The 18,921-nt window shown below is 41.3% G+C and overlaps 1 protein-coding gene across 1 annotated transcript in view; it reads left to right on the top strand.

The window, feature by feature from the left end:
* LOC129698573 (microtubule-associated protein 2-like) overlaps window positions 1-18,921 on the top strand; it is a 384,661-nt gene that overhangs the window by 94,704 nt on the left and 271,036 nt on the right. Inside the window, 1 exon segment of the mRNA XM_055637661.1 lies at window positions 12,629-12,679. The gene's annotated coding sequence lies outside the window, so the exon portion shown is untranslated.

Here is an 18,921-nt window from a genome sequence, read left to right on the forward strand (position 1 = left end):
AAGGGCCACATCTAACTCCCTCTTAAATATAGCCAATGAACTGGCCTCGACTACCCTCTGTGGCAGAGAGTTCCAGAGATTCACCACTCTCTGTGTGAAAAAAGTTCTTCTCATCTCGGTTTTAAAGGATTTCCCCCTTATCCTTAAGCTGTGACCTCTTGTCCTGGACTTCCCCAACATCGGGAGCAATCTTCCTGCATCTAGCCTGTCCAACCCCTTAAGAATTTTGTAAGTTTCTATAAGATCCCCTCTCAATCTCCTAAATTCTAGAGAGTATAAACCAAGTCTATCCAGTCTTTCTTCATAAGACAGTCCTGACATCCCAGGAATCAGTCTGGTGAATCGTCTCTGCACTCCCTCTATGGCAATAATGTCCTTCCTCAGATTTGGAAACCAAAACTGTACGCAATACTCCAGGTGTGGTCTCACCAAGACTTTGTACAACTGCAGTAGAACCTCCCTGCTCCTATACTCAAAATTCGCCTGCATTCTCCCCATAACCCGTGACACCTGTACTAATCAAGAAACTATCTCTCTGCTTTAAAAAATACTGTATCCACTGACTTGCCTCCACAGCATTCTGTGGCAAAGAATTCCACAGATTCACCAAGCTCTGATTAAATTAATTCCTCCTCATCTCCTTCCTAAAAGAACATCCTTTAATTCCGAGGCTATGACCACTGGCCTTAGACTCTCCCACTAGTGGAAACATCCTCTCCACATCCACTCTACCCAAGCCTTTCACTATTCGGTAAGTTTCAATGAATTCCCCCTTAATGCTTCTAAACATCAGCGAGCACAGGCTCAGTATTTGACCCAACCCTCGTTATTTAGTCTTATTTAAGACTAAACGTAAAGCTATGCCTCATCTGTGCTTTAATTTTTATCGAACCAAGGAATTTATAATATTCATAATTGTGATTAGTTGAATTTTGTTACTGTTAGCTGTTGGCTGAGCCAATTTGATTGCTTTCATGCTCTTTTCAAATGAAATATATAATGTAAATGGCTTTGCCTTAACTACTTCAGATTTAAACAATTAGTTTATTGTGTAATTAGTTTAGTGTTATTATTGTCATGTGTACCGCGGTGCAGTTGCCTGCTATCTAGTCAGCAGAAAGAAAGTACATGATTACAATCCAGCCATTTACAGTGTATAGATACATGAGAGGGGAATAACGTTTAGTACAAGGTAAAGCCAGCAAAAGAGGTAGATAAACTGTGTAGAAAGGAACTGCAGATGCTGGTTTAAACCAAAGATAGACACAAAAAGCTGGAGGAATTCAGTGGGACAGGCAGCATCTGTAGAGAGAAAGAATGGGTGATGTTTCAGGTCGAGACCTTTCTTCAGACTGAAAGGTCACCCATTCCTTCTCTCCAGAGATGCTACATGTCCCGCAGAGTTACTCCAGCATTTTGTGTCTAAAAGAGGTAGATAGTAGTTTTCTGCTGTTTCCCTGCTGTTTGTTATCGTGGACTAAGTGACTACAGAAGGATCTGTTATTTAGGACAAAGCACAGTGTTATTGGTGATAACCACGTATTAGCCTCTCTGTTGTCCACTAGTTTCCTGCTTTTATTGCTGCCTCTCCTGGATATAACACCAAGATGGGAATCGTAAACTGGCATGCTTTGCTGTAGTTTGATATCAACTTTGTTTGACTGTCTTAAAAAATATAACCTTATTAGACTTTGACATTTAGATTCAAATCAAATACTTTGCAGTAAAATTTAACATAGAATATAAACAGTACAGCAGAGGGAGAGATTTTTCGGCTCAATTGGCCATGTCACCAATTTAAATTGCACACCTGTCTGCATGTGGTCTATATCCCTCCCTGTCCATGTGCCTAACTAAATGCCTGTTAAACATTGCTATTGTAATTTAGTTAATTAAATCACACGTTAAGTGCAATAATGGCGCGACAGATATGTATTTGTAAAGTGTTCCACCAGTTATCTAAGTGGGAATTCCCTACAAAACCCTAAATCATGCAGCATCCATAAGTGGTGTCACAGCTGAGCCCTCTCATGTCTGTGCCTAACATTAAGATAATTATTGACATTATGGGGATGGAATTGCTGGATTAGGAACCAGAGACCTGTACTGTTGATCCAGTAGTCTGCTGATCCAATATTCGCATCCCAAATGCAATCTGAGGGATTTAAATTTCAGTAAATCTGGAGTAAAAATAGTACAGGCAACCTCCATGTTATAGGAAGGAACTGCAGATGCTGGTTCTAGTCTGCATTTTAATCTATGCTGCATTTTCCTCGACCCTCGTTTCCTTTGATGTCTCATTTTCACACCTTACACTTCCTTGTCCCTGTGTCTCCCTCTCCCCCGACTCGGTGTCTGAAGAAGGGTCTCGACCTGAAACGTCACCGATTTCTTCTATCCGGAGATGCTGCCGGTCCTACTGAGTTCCACCACATATTATCTTGTAGTATTTATGTGTGTGGGGGGGGGGGGGGGGGGGGGGGGGATTAAATAAGCACATAATGAGAAAGGAAGACCAATTTTTGTCTATTTTTATGTTTTCAACTCGTGTTTCTTGATACATGCTCAGGTAAAGTGGTATCTGGCCATCTTGGCCACACACTCATCTCCCCGCTACCTTCAGGTAGAAGGTTTAGGAGCCTGAAGACTGCAACATCCAGGTTCAGGAATAGCTGCTTCCCCACAGCCATCAGGCTATTAATCTCCTCAAACAAAATTCTGAACATAAATAGCCCATTATCTGTTTATTTGCACTTTATCTGTTTATTTATTCATGTGTGTATATATTTATATAATGGAATATGGACACACTGATCTGTTCTGTAGTCAATGCCTACTATATTCTGTTGTGCTGAAGCAAGAATTTCATTGTCCTATCTGGGACACGTGACAATAAACTCTCTTGAATCTTGAATCTGTTTTACATGGTAGGTTTATTTTGCTATCCAGAAGTTTTTTCAATCACTTTCCATATTATTTACCATCATGCAGCCAGCAACTGTATGTGAAAATTGTGAACTTAAACTACTGCTGCTATTTGGTTGTGAGATATGTCATTCAACAATGTTGACCACGTTTGATATGCATTTAGAAGTCTATGTCTCCATTTAAACTGAATGCTGGAAGGTGGTAAACAATTTATGCTGGAGTAACTCAGCGGGGCAGGCAGCATCTCTGGATGCAACAGATTGTGTTTATCTCCAGCCATTTGTGTTTATCTTCAGTGTAAACCTGCATTTGCCATTCCTTCCTACACAAGATGGTAAACAACTACAGTCTTGCCTCATCAGATGCAGCTGCTAGTCACTTTAGAGATTGCCTTGTCAGTTTTTTAAGCAAAACTCTTGTGAACCAGCAAAAACAATACCTGTTATGCTGCTGAGAGAAAAACATCTTATAGGACCACGTCTCCACTTGTGACATAGGGAATCAATAGGGAATATGGTTTCATGTTACAGAATATCATGATACCGACTGGTTTCTAGTAATGCAACCCCTCTGTAATGTAGGGTTCGCCTTTATTAGTGCTTTTAGTAACCTCAAAGATGCTGGAGTACTGTACAGGAAGTAATTGCAGATGCTGGTTTACATCGAAGATAGACACAAAATGCTGGAGTAACTCAACCGAACAGGCCGCATCTCTGTATAGAAAGAATGGGTGACGTTTCGGATCAAGATTCTGAAAAAGGGTCTCGACCCGAAATGTCACCCATTCCTTCCAAACAGAGATGCTGCCTGTCCCGCTGAGTTACTCCAGCATTTTGTGCCTATCTCTACCTGGAGTACTGTACAAGTTGATGTTCCTAATCGTACCTCCAGAAGGAAAGGAAATTTACAGTTCTTAATTGGCCTGAACTGTACATGACTTCAAACTCGCAAAAGTGGTTGATTTCTTCATTATGAACAGTGATACGATAGTCCTGCTGCTGAACATTTCCAGTGAACGGGTTCCAATCTTAAACTCCGCTGTTATTGTTGAGTTTGCACATTCTCCATATGACCATATGGGTTTTTTCTCAGGTGTCTAGTTTCCTACCATATCCCAAAGACCTGCATATATTGGCAGGTCAATTGACCACGGTCTATCGTCCTTTTGTAGGTGAGTGGTAGAATCCGACTGGCATTAATAGGAATGTGGGGAAAATACATTTGGATTAGTATACGTTTGATTGTTGGCATGGGCTGAAAGACCCGCCAAATGTCCGTGATTTTGCATTCTGAAATGGCCTACAGTGTAACAAATCATGGGTCACTTAGTGATGAAAACATGCTGGTCGTGATATCCGCATGCATCATTAACATCCAATAACATTTCAAACCTAAAGTAATGAGAAGTTACCATTTATAACATATATTGGCTCCCTGGGTAATAGACATGACTTATGGAAAACTGATTTTCCGCAGTCTGTCCCATACATTTTACGGTATTTTTCAAGATGATGATAAAATGTCCCATGGTATTCATTAGCGAACGGGTACAGTATATGTTCTATTGGTTTAATTATGGGCTGTGATATGGTGATTATTCAGGAAAAATGAAATAATGACAACAAGTGTATGTAGAGTGAAATGACATGGGTTACTGTAGAAATTAGAAGCTTCTGATTTAAGGGGAAATCGTTTTATGGACAGTTCTCGGGAATGGATCGCGTACACAACGCCTTTACATCTTCAGATATAAACAGTTTGTTAATTGAACTGCCCGTAATTTATTTTGTCAGAGATTCTTTGACTGTAATCAATATTTTTGCAATTGGTTGAAAGAATCTCTTGATGTTAAACCACCATTTAAATATGTACAGTTGGTAAGTATATTCAGGGTATGCATCTTGCCTTGCTTCATGGCCCGTGGTGCTAAATTACCAGCAATGTCTTTTGTTTAGTGTTTGTTAATCATGGGACAGTGAACCCAGCTGCGATCAGAGGTCTGATAGAGACCACAATAAGCCTGTGAATTTTCTGCAGAATGTGGGTGAATCAACTCGCCTGCATTTACTAGTTCAATAAAAGTGCTTTAGATCATAGCTTTGTCGACAGTTTATATTTGTGTTGTATTTTTCAATAATCAATCTCCACTAATTGAAACTATAAAGAATTTAAATTATAGTTATAGAGATGGACAGTCACATCGGTAACATCCATCTCACTTTCCAAATAGGAATAGAGTGATGATGGTACCTGTTTGTATAATTCCTGCAAGAAAATCTCAAAGCTGAGGCCCATCATTTTCTGCGGTAGCCTAGTGATTGGAATCTGTTGTTGGATCAATTTGCCTTTTCATCTTTCATTGCAACAATATATTGTACAGCTAGAAACAACAACATGATGCTTCTACAGGGCAGTTGGGGCCTGTTTGGACAAGGCAAGCAAAAATATGATTTATTTTGGAAATCCACCTTCATCACTACCAGAGCCGCTGAATGATTCACAGGGTTCAACATATTCAGCTTTTGTTTCAGGTTTTGCGGCCTTTTGGTCGAAGTGCAAATGTAATTTTGTTGTTTACATGGGCTAAGCAAGCAGTACATTTTTATGGAGTCCAGATACGTGCAATTTACTGTATCTTTCTACCTGCCTTCAGGGTGCCCATCTGCCACTGAACAGTTCACTGGGTTAGTTGGAGACTAGACAGAATATTTATAGCAAGAAAATCGCTGATGTATAAACCAGTCGAGCCATTGTCGTGTGTTGTTAAAAGGATGTGGACCTATGCATGCATTTGTTTGTCAGTGAATAAACACTGAAGTAATTTTATTGAGACAAATTTAGTGTTACTAATGCAGTAACTGGTACACAAGACGCATTAAGAGAGAAGAGTGTTTAATCACAGGTTTTGATTTACATCATCGTCACAGAACAAGTTTAGATTCAGATTCAGATTCAATCTTTATTGTCATTGTGCAGTGTACAGTACAGAGACAATGAAACGCAGTTAGCACCTCACCCAGAAGAGCGGACATAGAATAATGAACAGTAAAATATATATCTGTACAAACAGTATTGCAATTTTTCTGGGGGAAGGAGTGTCCGGGGGTGGGGTGACTGGCAATCACCAAGGTGCAGAGTTAAGTAGTGTAACAGCCACAGGTAAGAAGAAAGGGAGAGACCTGTAGCGCCTCCCGCATGCGAGGAGGGTAAACAGTCTGTGGCTGGGGTGAGAGCAGTCCTTGACGATGCTGCAGACATTGCTTGCTTTGGACAGACTCAATGGAGGGGAGTGAGGAACCGGTGATGCGTTGGGCAGTTTTCACCACCCTCTGCAGTGCTCTCCGGTCGGAGACAGAGCAGTTGCCATACCATACTGTGATACAGTTGGTAAGGATGCTCTCGATATATTAAGCAATGATGATAATCCAGTTTAGAGTTGAATATTATTTGCCAGTGGCGGGAAATCTTGTAAATAAATAAATGAAAGACCACATCTGTAATAATTAAAATAATGCATCTTTCTGGAAATCGGCAGTCATTTGTACATCCCAAACAATGCTGTTTTACTCTATAATCCTCCTGCTCCTGGCTCTGTAAAAGGGAAACATTTGGTTAGAATATAGGTACAGTACATTATAAAAGATGTACAGTACAGTATATTCAGTGTTTAAGAGGGAACTGCAGATGGCCACAGCGAGCAGCACCGGAAATTGGAGGAACAGCACCTCATATTCCGTTTGGGGAGTCTGCACCCCGGGGGCATGAACATCGAATTCTCCCAATTTTGTTAGTCCTTGCTGTCTCCTCCCCTTCCTCAGCCCCCCTGCTGTCTCCTCCCATCCCCCAGCCTTCTGGCTACTCCTCCTTTTCCCTTTCTTGTCCCCACCCGCCCCCGATCAGTCTGAAGAAGGGTTTCGGCCCGAAACGTTGCCTATTTCCTTCGCTCCATAGATGCTGCTGCACCCGCTGAGTTTCTCCAGCTTTTTTGTGTAACCTACAGTACAGTATAGTTGTACAGGAGATTGTCTGAGTAGTTACAGAGTCGCTGAAGACACAGAAGAGATGGGATCGACTCGGAGACAGGGTCAGTATGTAAACTGGTCCTTTGGCCTAATGGGTACACGCTGACCATCAACCACACATTCACAATAATCCAAACTTCCCATCATCTCTCCCCAGATTCCACTCACTCATCTACATCTAGGGCCAATTTACAATGGCAATCTGTACATCTTGAGGATGTTGGAGGATATTGGAGGAAACCCAAGCAGGCACAGGAAGAATTTGCAACCTCCACATAGACAGAACGCCTGAGGTCAAGATTGAACCTGGGCCTCTGTCACTGAGCGAGAGCAGGTCTTTTTATTGTGCCATCATGTTGCCCAACGTGAGGAATCTGAATTGGAGGGCAAGAGAGTATAGGGAATGATCATTGGAGCTGGTAAGACTGTGGAAGGATATAAATAAAGGCATGAGAATTATTCATACAAAGTCTTGTTGAACAACATAGGTCAGCTATGAAGTGTGATGACTGAAGTTACTGTGAATGGTGTGAAGAGTCATTCGTAGAGCACATGTGTTTGAGGTGTGATCATTGAGGCAAATGCCACTGGTATTAGGATAGATCCTTCAGATTATAGCCCCAAAGCATGGCATGTGGATGTGATGGGGGCAAAATGATTGATGATTGGAATGGTGTGCATTGGTGCAGAAGAAAGTTGCAGACACGCCCTCCCCACAGGAGGGTATAAAGAAAGCAGGGGCATCATTTCAGAATAGGGAGTGGCCGACATTGGACAGGTGTGGAGTCATTGCCTCTCTCTGAGATTAATAATAATAATAATAATAATAATATATTTTATTTTCATTGCACATCAGTGCAACGAGGTTTAATATGCAGCTTCCATCCGATGTAAAAGAAAAGTAAAATAAATAAATAAGCTGTGTGACGTGACCATCCGAGGGAGACAGTCCAGGGGGGATGGGGGGCACTCAGCAGGGCCGGCTCAGAGCCCTGCTCTGAATTCATGAATCCTTGAAGTTCTCTTCAGCAGAGGGCTATGGAGGCAGAATCATTGGATATGTTCAAGGCAGATTTTGACAATATCTAAACTACAAGAGAGTGATAGCGAGAAAGTAATGTTCAGGCCAAGTATGGATCAGCCATGTCTGAAGAAGGGTCTCGACCCGAGATCTGTCTGAAGAAGGGTCTCGACCCGAAACGTCACCCCCGAAACGTCACCCATTCCTCCTCTCCAGAGTTGCTACCTGTTCTGCTGAATTACTCGAGCATTTTGTGCCTACCTTCAGCCATCACCTTATCAGGCTTAAGGGGGAGGAATTATAAAGGGCGGATGAGCTTCTAACGAGCCAACGGCCATCCACAATTCAGTAGAAGTTGCGATTACTGTCGTACATAGCATTGTAAGAAATCTTACTCTTCTTGCGTATGGCGTGCACAGCCTAAAGTTGTAGGCCAAACTTGTTCTGTTTGATCTTATTTGATTGTGCACGCCGGGTTGATTGCATTCATTGAAACAGGGCGGACCACGTGAAGGTTGCAACCTCCCACCCCATTGTAAGGAATGATAATAAAGCACACATACCAAAATCCAACACTTCCAGTGGCGGAGGTCCGCAGGAACTGGCGGACGGAGATGTGTGGTGCGTCCGTCACCGTTCCTGTTGGAAACCAGCACATCTGCATTGCTTATGTTTTCAACGATGATGAGTGAATGAATGAACTAGTCAATTGGAGGAAGGTGGTGAGATTTATCAGATTAAAGCGGTGGATTTAGATCAGTGTGATGGAGCCTATGGATCTGGGCAATCCATTCCAGGACTTTGAAAGGAAACAAAAGTTCCTGATGTGAGTTGTATGTGTGGAGAGATAACAAAGTTGAGTTTTTAAGCAATTCTAATGGCACTGTTATAGTGCATTATAGTATTTTAAATATGATGGAGATATCCAATTTAAAGACTTTGAATGTTCGATTTTCCTTGTCAGTATTGACTCGTTCTGACTGAAGGCCTTTCCATGATGATCATAGCGGTGAAAGGTGTTTTGCAAAAGGAAACATTAATTGCAATGCATACAAGCCAAAAAACATCAGGAAAATAGTTAGGAGTTGAGATTTTCATTCAAAACAAAATGTTACTATTACAAAAATCACAAAACATCCAGCCGGAGTTTGAAAAATCCAGAGAGTTTGATGAAAACTGATGAAGAATTAATATTTTGCCGAAGGTTTTGCCAACAATGTGCGATGCGGCAAGGCAAATGGTATTAGGAAGTGACTTCCATAGTTCAGGAATGTGCTGAATGAAGGTTGTACAGCTGTGAGCAGGTGATGAAAGTGAGAAGACTTGAGGCCAAGTCTTTGTTGTGCAGCAAGGCTGGCAAAAGATTTAGTCTTGAATGGAGGCAAAGTCACACAGGGACCTTGATAAATACCGAGAGCCATTGGGAAGGCTGAACAATTGCAGAGGTTTAATGAACTGGATGTGGTGAAAGGTAAGATCCAAGTCTGAGGTTTCTGGTTGAAATGAAGTCAACGTTCAAGAGGAGATAAAAGGTTAATAGTGGAGGCATGAAAGTCATTTGAGGGTCAAGCAGGAATAACATCTAACGCAGGTAATATTTCAGCTTTGTAACAGTGGTGTGGAAAGTGAAGCTGAACTGAGAGTCTGGTAAACCATTAATGCAAATGCCCAAGGGAGGGGGTGGAATGGGAGGCATTGATGAAAAATGTCTATATAGAACCTGTGTTTTACCAGCATTGGGTTGGGTGATGTTGACAAACTGATGTAGAGCAATCAACACCGTTTGACTGTGATAATCGCCTAGTGGAAGAATCTTAATAAAGTGGTTATGAGACCCATTTCATGCCTCAGTCAGATTGAACATTCTGATGATTCTCATCCCCATCAAGAATAAACAACATCTGAAAGGGAAAAGAAATTGTGAAAAGAAATACATGGTAAATGGTAGGGAATTGAAGAATGTAGGTGAACAGAGGGATCTGGGAATAACTGTGCACAGTTCCCTGAAAGTGGAATCTCATGTAGATAGGGTGGTAAAGAAAGCGTTTGGTGTGCTGGCCTTTATAAATCAGAGCATTGAGTATAGAAGTTGGGATGTAATGTTAAAATTGTACAAGGCATTGGTGAGGCCAAATCTGGAGTATGGTGTACAATTTTGGTCGCCTAATTATAGGAAGGATGTCAACAAAATAGAGAGAGTACAGAGGCGATTTACTAGAATGTTGCCTGGGTTTCAGCAACTAAGTTACAGAGAAAGGTTGAACAAGTTAGGGCTTTATTCTTTGGAGCGCAGAAGGTTAAGGGGGGACGATAGAGGTTTTTAAAATGATGAGAGGGATAGACAGAGTTGACGTGGAAAAGCTTTTCCCACTGAGAGGTGTAGGGAAGATTCAAACAAGAGGACATGACTTGAGAATTAAGGGACTGAAGTTTAGGGGTAACATGAGGGGGAACTTCTTTACTCAGAGAGTGGTAGCTGTGTGGAATGAGCTTCCAGTGAAGGTGGTGGAGGCAGGTTCGTTTTTATCATTTAAAAATAAATTGGATAGTTGTATGGACGGGAAGGGAATGGAGGGTTATGGTCTGAGCGCAGGTGTATGGGACTAGGGGAGAATATGTGTTCGGCACGGACTAGAAGGGTCGAGATGGCCTGTTTCCGTGCTGTAATTGTTATATGGTTATTATATTATATGGAAATTGTGTCTTGGCAGAATAAATATTATACTGCATCTTTATAAAAGTTTATTACAATGCCAGATCACTGCTGCAAATTATGTTATTTTTTGGACAAATAATTTAAATAATTGTAATAAGAAACAGTACAGCACAAGAACAGGCCCCTTGGCCAACAACATCCATGCCGAAGATGATGCCCATTTAAACCAATCTCCTGTCTGCAGGCGATCCATATCCCTTCATCCCCTGTATATTTCTTGTATATAGAATAGTGCAGTGCAGGAGCAGGCCCTTCAGCCCACAATGTCCATGCTGAACATGATGCCGTTAAGCTAATTTCAAATAGCCCTGTCCCACGGTACATGTTCATTCTAAGAGCTCTTCTGAGTTTAAAGAAAAAATCAAACTCGTGGTATACACGGAGAATGAACGTAGCAGGTACGTCGGAGCTCGGGGACGTCTTTTAGCGGCTCGTAACGCTAACGGCAGGTACTCGGGAAGACTCGCTAATGGCAGGTAAGCACGGGAAGACTCGTGAAGATTTTTCAACATGTTGAAAAATGTCCATGAGAGCCTCGAGTACCGACGAGTGGCCATTAACGTAAATCTCTGATTTCGAATCAGGGCAAACTTGGGCGAACTCTTGGAATGAACTCGTATCATGGGACAGGGCTATAAAGGGCCTGTCCCACTTTCACGACCTAATTCACGACCTTTTTTACTCGTGGGCATTTTTCATCAGGCTAGAAAAATGCCCCGACCTACTTGATGCCACGAGCACCTACGACTAGCATCACGGCCTGCTACAACCTACCTGCGACCTCGTGACGACCATGCTGCAAGTATGAGTCAAGGGCAAGCTCGGCAGAGGTTGTGAATTAGGTCGTGAAAGTGGAACAGGCCCTTAAAGGTATGCAGTTTTAGCTACTCGTCACCGGTGAGGCAGATGTGACTAAGATTCTTGAGAAGATCCATCAATTCTGTCCAAAGAACATAGTTATGCAAGCAATAAAGACCAGTGTTGTAATGAATCACATTTTTAGAGGGTTACCCATTTTCTTTAAACACCCACAGTAATCAGAAACTTCAGAAAATTGACAGAAATATCTATGTACCATAATTCAAATGCTGTATTGCTATATTGACCACAGTACTTTTTAATCTTTTAATCAAAACTGGTTATTTATATATTTCAATATTATGCCAAATGCTCATCTGTTACCAATTCTTTTATGGCAAGTGGTGAAGCAATTTTCCGATTGGCAAACACCATCTTAAAACAAAAACCACTGATTCTTCTTGCATGTCTCAGACTGCACTGTGTACATTTTTTGTGCAAATTTACAAAACGCCAAAAAATAACGTATTCTGATCTTGTCAAACAGATTGTGTTGTGAGATGGATTTGCTGAGCTTGTATTTTCCGACACGATGCATGACATTGCAAAGGATTAGCACCTCCACTCCAAGAGGTGCTCTTGACTGGGTACAATTAAAATTAAAATCGTCATTGGCGAGGATGTGTCGCCAACTCCCAGCCAGCCACTTAAACAGATGAGAGTGCAGCAGTATGTTTTCATAACAGTAGCGGCAGCTCACTATTAGCCACCCCCACACCACCACTGCACCCCCACCCCCACACCTCGTCCAGCCTTCTAGATATTTCTGAGGCTGCTGTGTTGCTAACAGCGCTGCAAGAAATCTTTAACTTGCAGCAGCATCCAACCCTACAGAGACAATTGGGTGTTTTTATTTTGTGCATGAGAGGGGTGAATTGGGCTGCGTTAGAATCACATTGCGGTCATCTGAAAATAAAAATGATGCAGTACAGGCCATCAGCTGGTAAGATCATTTGGAAGTGGTTGTTTTAGAATTAGGAAGAACATTTAAATTGAAAGTCTTTAAAAAAAAAATGGATACTGCAGGGATGATGGTGCATTTCAATTTTAGACCATTTCTGACTGTAATGATTTATTTTGCAGATTGCATCTGATTATTTTCACATCAGAAATAGTGAAAGATCTGCTTGGAAGGTATGGTCCTTGGTTCTTTCTTAAATGATAATGCAGAATAATTGTTAAAATATTCACTGTCTTTATAAATGAGGTACCCTAAATGTGGCTGGTTGTTCATGATATGAATGTCTTTAATGAAGAACATCGCTGTGATTGCATTTAGAAATATGAAAGACTATTATTTTGAAAGACCATTATTTTATTGGAGAGGAAGAAATCTAGATTTTGGTTCATTTTGTCATTTTTCCCCACACACAATCTGCCAGGCAGCAGACAGAGAACTGTAAAAAATCAAAATGGGGCATTGCATAGTTAAATGGAAATTATCGGCTAATTACAAAGAAATGGGAATTTTGTTAGATTACATTTTAAACGTTATTAAACCATAATGATGCTATTATAATTTAGTTCCTTTTCAATTGTAAAAAATCGTGTACCATTTATCCAGCAAATCTCAAAAATAGTAAGTAAACAAATGCACAATCAGACAGACTTATTTCCAAGTTCACAAAACATTATGTTTCCCATTACTTGGATCATTTGAAGGGAATTCTTGGTAGCATTAATTAGAGTGACGTTTAGGAATGTTATATATATATATGTGGGTGTGTGTATATATATCTGTGTATATATCTATATGTGTAAACATACACATTGAACTTTGTTTTCTCGTTTATTATACTGTTTACAGTGTACTATGTTTAAGTGCTGCTGCAAGTAAGAATTTCATTGTTTCTATCTGGGACATATGACAATAAAACACTCTTGACTCTTGAGAAATAGCTTATGGTTTATGCTTGTATGTGCCAACTCCTGCGAACTATAATCTCCTCTCCCTCAAGCCTGCTCTCACTCCAGTTCCGTTCATAATTCAGGCACAGCCTTTACCCTGCGCCCACCCTTCGCCCCATCTACTTCATATTGCAGGCGTCCCCCCAGTTCTCTGCCTCTGCCGTGCAACATTACAGATGTGAAAGGACGGCAGGTGAGAATGTAATTGAGCGCAATTGTGATAATCTCATAATCAAAGAACTAGGAAGCACTAGATAGACACACAAAGCTGGAGTAACTCAGCGGGTCTGACAGTATCTCTGGAGAACATGAATAGGTGATGTTTTGGGTCGAGACCCTTCTTCAAACTCTAAAGAAGGGTCTTGACCTGAAACGTCATCTATTCCTTTTCTCCAGAGATGCTGCCAGACCCGCTGAATTACTACAGCTTTTTGTGTCTATATTTGGTTTAAACCAGTATCTGCAGTTCCTTCCTACACAACTAGGAAGCACTCACTGACTAGACTTCTGCTGTGTAAATAACTAATCAGATTAGATAAGAAGATTGCCTGTGTCCTTGAACTTGTGTCTTGGACAAATCAACATTTTAGGAGAGGAAGATAGGAAATTAGGAAGGGGGGAAATAACCTTTATACTGGCTGATGTAATTGAACAGCGAAACTGTTGCTCATTCAGTGGATAAATGGTTAACGGATTTTATAAGGTAGCCAAAAGTGCTGGAGAGACTCAACGGTGCAGCACTTTTGTCTACCTTCGATTTTCCAGCATCTGCAGATCCTTCTTAAACGGATTTTATAACTTTTGTTCATATTTTGTTCAGTATTTTAGCTCGTTAAACACTCATTGTGTAGCATTTAAATTTGCAAATTTTTCACATTTGGATTTAAACAACTAATAAATTGCACAATGATAAATGTTTGGTTAAAACTTTATGACTATCTTGTGGTAAATCTAGCGGGAACTATTCATTGGCTGAAGTCCCATTGATTCTCTAATTACCAAAGTGTAAAATAAATAAAGTACCCTTTTTGATTTTTAATATGTGTGTCTGATTTTGTAGTTTGAAAAATATTTTTACAGATGTTTTTAATAGGCATGTACAAGATGTGATCTGATTTATATCACCTCGATTTTTAAATGTGTTTAAAAGTTCCAAAAATATGTGCTATATTCAAGTAACTTATTTTAACTATTGGAAAGGAAGAATCAAGAGAAACCAAATAGTGAAAGCTGAAAACAAGTCACAAAGCATCTTATAACCAAATAATTTGTCTTATCTATTAAATTTGAGCACATGTAAATACTGATCAATAATAGTAAGATTAAATGAGAACTTACCACGTTTGAAGTTTGATCTTGATTTTATGAGGAGTTACGATGAGCGATTACGTGAAGAAAGGGCCGTCCGTCTGCGTGCGCGTCAATCTTCAAAGCAGCGGTGTTAAATCACAGATAAAAAGAAGACCTGAGAATAGTAAGATTGTGAAGAAACTAGAACTTCCGTATGACCTTGATAGTATGGGGTTGGGAGCGGAGGGCACGTAATCGCTCATCGTAACTCCTCATAAAATCAAGATCAAACTTCAAACTGGTAAGTTCTCGTTTAATCTTACTATTTTACTTCGGAGTCACGTGAGTGACTATGTGAAGATTTCAAAGCTCTGTGATTTTACGCCGGTTACGAATCCAGGCGTCACACACTGAATGGATTGACCATGGATGCGTGTAATCATTAAAGCATTCAGACATTACGTAGTTAAGTAAAGAAACTGATGCTTTAAATGAAAGAAAAGTTTTAAAAAAAGTTACCCCTCCCAACCTTGGGGGGGAAACTAAGGGACAGAACTTAAAATGGTACGTGCAAACACCCCCAGTCCGGTTATGGGTTTGTTATAAAACCGGTGGACCGTTATTTCATTCGTCCATCCTGCAGCCACTAGGATGTCGTCAAGGGGCACGTCCATAGCTCTTGCTGCCGACGTAGATGCAGCCCTGGTGGAGTGAGATTTAACCATATAAATGTTTACTCCTGCTACCGCCATTACCTCTTTTGACCATCTGGAGATGGTTTGCGTTGACACCTTTTGGTGTGGTATTTTTATGGCTGATGAGGACCGATTGTTCTGAGCCTCTGAGGTTCTCCGTGACTCTCAGATAGTGGTGTTAGTATGTTACCACCCACAGAACCGTTGGTCCTCTGGATATGCCAAGAACTGGATCTCCATCCCTGGCATTCCTGGCCTGCTCTGTTTTATCAGGTTCCTGATTAGGAATGTTATGTTGTTCATATTGGTGGTCATATTGTCCAACCGTAGCTTTTGCAGTGTCTGGGCTCTTTGTCAGCATACCACCTTCAGGGTTAGTTATAGGCGGTCCCCACTGTCAAAGTCGGGTTTGTACCACGCTCACATCCCATGTGTCAGTGTACCTTGGCCTTGGAGGTCTTAAATTGTAAATTCCCTTCATGAATATTGTTGTAAAGGGGTGCGTTCCTATCGAACTGTGCCCTGCTTCCGGCATCAGATTGGAGGAGAGTGCGCCTCTGGCACTATAGATGCACTATAACTCAGTTTATAGTTATAGTACAGTTGATAGGAACTCCAAGACATCCGTTATCCGAACTGTGTTGTATTTGTTCGGACAGTCCTATGCCTTGAAATGGCCTCCTCAGAATCTGTAGACCAACAAGTTAATACGTTCATCTAGTGGATGACTGTTCCCTGTAACTGGGTTCACTAGGAGGTCCCTGCTCTTGGGTGCAGCCATTACTGGCTGGACTATAATTCCCAAAATCTTTGGGGACCAGGCTTGAGTAGGCCAATCTGGCACTACCAATATGCCTGTGGCTTAGTCTTGCTTGATTTTTGTCAAGCATCGGTTTGTGAGACAAATTGGCAGAAAGCATACATAAACATTCCTCCCCAATTGAGGGAGAAAGCATCCACTGCCTTACCCCTGGATCCAGCTTGCAGGACACATATCTGGGTAACTAATGGTTAGTCTAGATGCAAAAGGATCAACATCTGGTATGCCAAATCATGTAGTTATTTTGTTAAATACTGTCTGATTCAACATCCATTCTGTGTTGTTATTAAACATTCGTGATCCAGCTACCTCGTATATCTACCTCGTAGATTTCCCAAATATTCCTCTCGATACACCAGTGCCAAATGAGGTTCGACAATCTGTCGTAAGATACAGATTTTACACCACCCTTGTTAATGGATATATGCCACCGCAGTGGTGTTATCAATCTGAATTTGAACAAGCACCGGTTGCATATCGCTACAGAGAAGCTTGAGTCCATATTGTGCCCCCAACAATTCTGGGTAATTGATTCCATGTGTTGGGGAATTACAGACTCCTGCTCATTCCATCTGCCCCCACAGCTTTAGACTGTGTTGGTGTCTCCCCATCCTTAGCCGCTTGCATAGGTCTGAAGAACCACCGATGGCTTTCGAGCAAAATTTCCCTGAGCTGTCTCCCATTCGTTATCCGCCATAGTTATTCAACAATGGCCTCTGTTGGCAATCCATAGTTTGCCAATTCGGCCTGCATGTAATCTGAGTGTTCGTTCCTTTGCTTGATGTAAGTTCTGGTAATGCAAAGGCCCGTACCGCTGGAAATGCAGCTACTATTTGCCAATTACACTCGCTGTTTGCCTGATAGATGGCTAGAATTTGACTATCAGGTCATTGCAGGCTTAATTAATATTGTCGTTTGCCCCTAGGCAAAGTCACCAACATATTTACTGTTTTTGATAGTAAATTCTAGGTAATCAATTACCCTTGTAGGTGTCAATTTTGATTTAACTGGATGGATGAGGTAACCAATTCTTTCAAACAGGGTTTTGGTTTGCTTGACTGATGCTTCTGCTAATTCTTGGTGACTCCAAAATGAAAATGTTCTCCAAATATGCCATTACTATGTGGTTTTGAGACCTTCGTAGTCCCCGAATTGGGTTCCGTAGTTTAGTCAATAGTCTAGGAGCTGATGTCAACCCATTTGGCAGAACCATGCCATCCAGTTAATCTTCAAATATCTCCTGTTCTTAATGAATAGACACGGAACAGTATGCATCTTTGAGGTCGATGCATGCCATGTGACCATTTTATAGGAAGCTCCTATAAAACAGTAGTTAGACCGTAACAAAAAATTGCTGTTTCTAAAAGTCTGTACAGCACAGATGAAGTGACATCCTCCATCTGTCACCTGTCCTGGAAGGCAATCCTGCCCAAAATACTGGGCCTGCCTTGAAGACAATTCCGGTCCGAGTTCCAAGTCTGCTTGGAACCTATGTATGTTGTGCAGTAAAAAATAATCACATGTTGTTATCTGTTTTTTAAAACCAGATCTGAAATTCATGTTATTGTCATTTTGAACAAAAACACAAGAGTAAAATGACCAACATGTAACTGGTCCACAATCCCTTGTTTCAGTAAACCCAGACCCACCTACCTCCATGGCTACCGGTGGTCTTGTGGTAAGCCCAAAGGCCCCTGATGCTGGTTCTGCTTGGGTCTTGGTCTGAAAACCTTATCATACTGAGCCTGCCTTGTCGGACAATTCTGGCCATAATTCTGAGTCTGATCATATTTCTGTGCCCAGCTTTCAAGCTACCACCGGCTTCAGTGAACTGCTTACCCCCTATGGGGTGTGTTGTCGCCTACTGATGAAGTTTGCTTGTCGTTGGTACCTTGATTGGTCCGACAGCTTTTGCTTCCTTCTTCTGGTCTTACCTGAAGAGAGGATTCGGCGGCTGGTTTCTCCAAAGTGACCCTGATAGCGCTGTTCCCTTGCCGGTATTTGTGCGGATATTCTGCCAACTGCTGTCTCTTGAGGCCATATGCATGGGAGGACGCAGTGCCTCTGCCAGTCCGTCGCGCGTTGCGTTCAGACGTAATGACGCGCACGCAGACGGACGGCCCTTCTTCACGTAGTCACTCACGTGACTCCGAAGTAAAATCTAGGATTTGATCAGATGAACTATGACAACTCACTGTATCAATGGGATGATTCATCTTGTTTTTGATCAACTGGAGATTCACTCGAACCTATTACATTTCATTCCCCATTCCTCTGAATCTGGATTTACAAACTCTTTGAGACTCATCTGTGAAACAAGCAAGAGAAAATGATCCATGTTTGTCCAAACTCTCCTTATAGCTAATACCCTCTGATCTAGGCAGCATTCGGGTACACCCTTATGCACCCCCGCCCTAAAGCTTCCACATCCTTCCTGTAATGAGGCAAACAGAGCTATACATAATAATCCAAATGAGGCTGACCAAATATTTATAAAGTTGCAACATGAATTCTTATACTCAGCTCTTCCAATGATAAAGACACGTAGTAAGCAAAATAGGTTGGTGGTGGAAAGATGGACTGGTACATAAAATAAAAATGTGGAAAAAAACATCTCAATGGCCAGATATAAAGGCACTATATCAAATGGCCATTATACTGCA

The sequence above is a fragment of the Leucoraja erinacea genome, chromosome 7 (genome assembly GCF_028641065.1).
Source record: "Leucoraja erinacea ecotype New England chromosome 7, Leri_hhj_1, whole genome shotgun sequence".
NCBI classification, from domain to species: Eukaryota; Metazoa; Chordata; class Chondrichthyes; order Rajiformes; family Rajidae; genus Leucoraja; species Leucoraja erinaceus.